The sequence below is a fragment of the Hibiscus syriacus genome, unplaced genomic scaffold (assembly GCF_006381635.1).
Source record: "Hibiscus syriacus cultivar Baekdansim isolate YM2019G1 unplaced genomic scaffold, ASM638163v2 tig00005974_pilon, whole genome shotgun sequence".
In the NCBI taxonomy this organism is placed as follows: domain Eukaryota; kingdom Viridiplantae; phylum Streptophyta; class Magnoliopsida; order Malvales; family Malvaceae; genus Hibiscus; species Hibiscus syriacus.
Genome location: NW_024062076.1, coordinates 2,488,824 through 2,490,300, shown reverse-complemented (window position 1 = coordinate 2,490,300; position 1,477 = coordinate 2,488,824). Strand labels below are relative to the sequence as shown.

General features: G+C 31.9%; 1 pseudogene; it reads left to right on the top strand.

The window, feature by feature from the left end:
• The first annotated feature begins 232 nt into the window (after positions 1 to 232).
• Positions 233 to 1,477, top strand: LOC120200411 (annotated as a pseudogene).

The window sequence follows — 1,477 nt, the reverse complement described above, 5'->3', positions numbered from 1 at the left end:
ACTATTTTTAAAGTTTTATGTATGATTAAAGGGGCCATAAAAGGATTATAAACATGTTGAAAACACTGATTTTCGATTTCTACCATGAAAATGCTACTTAACTCATGGAATATGAATATATATATATATATATATATATCTTATATGGTTAGAGGAAGTTGAAAAAATTGGAATCAATCTGTACTGTAACACTATAAATAATTAAAATTCGAGTCAATCGGTATCGGTACTCATGGGAGTATCGGGATATCTTAATGTGAAACAAAGACTGAAAGAATCACAAGCCAATCGGTCTCTCCTTACACCCAAAAGGTTAAATTTATATTTCTCCTTAAGTCTCGAATCATTCAAATGGATTGAATTTGGGTAGTAATGCGTCTACACAATGTCTTTCAACTATGTGATTATGATCGAACATGATCTTAGTGTCCTTGATTATTTATCAGATTTCATTTGTTGCTTGTAGGGAAACCTGGGTGAATACGACCTTCCCTTTTCAGTAAGAGAATGGATCAATATATTCTTGGTTAGATTTGTACCTACAAAAAATCTAAGGTTTTCAAGATGAATCTTTGGCATTCAAGTTAAATCCTTAAGTATTACAAGTAGTGCCCTTTTCATTCATTTTTTAAGTTATTGTCATTTTACCTATATTTCTCTTTTGTTTTAGGTTACAGACACGCCATAAGAAAGTGGCAAGAAAATCAAATCTTATGCTCGATATCGATACCCAATAGTGACAAAACTCAGAACAATTTCAAACTTAAAGAAACTGAGGATGATTTTACTGATTCTCATATTATTGTAATGTTGGGTGAGAATAGGACAAGAAAGACCAGATTTATTCTTTTATTGGTACTTTGCTCCGTTTCTTTTGTTGTCATTCATTATAGATTTGCATGTCTCTTGCATAGGTCGATTGACATTATTCAATAAACTTGTAAGCTAGTCAATTGAAACTCGATAATGTAGATTATAAGATCGATATACCCGAGTTTAACGTTTCTTATAAGCCCCAAAAAATCAATTCCAAATATGAATCTACAATCATGAACAATTACATCTAAAGATATGAATCGTGCATGTATCCTCAGTTTGTTTTAGATGTGATGAAGCCTTTTCTCATCGAACAATTGATGGATCGGAAAGTAGTAAATCTATCCGACAGAGAGTTAAAAACGGTTGCATTATATTTATCCCTTGGAGAGATAACTTTTCTAAATTATCGAATAGTTAAGGATTTTATATGCATGTCTGATGCCATTTTTGTCTATGCTTCATTGCAACCAAAAGATATTTATCTGATAGATGAATCGAGTCCTTATCTCGATTCCCAGCAGCAAATAGCTGCAACTAAATTCATAAAGAGGTTCATTCTCCATGCAAAGAAACTACATTTTTGGTTGATCATAATTTTATAAAGGCGACTTACCTTGCAGATCAAGTAATAGTGTATAATGGGAAGCTTTCATTATAG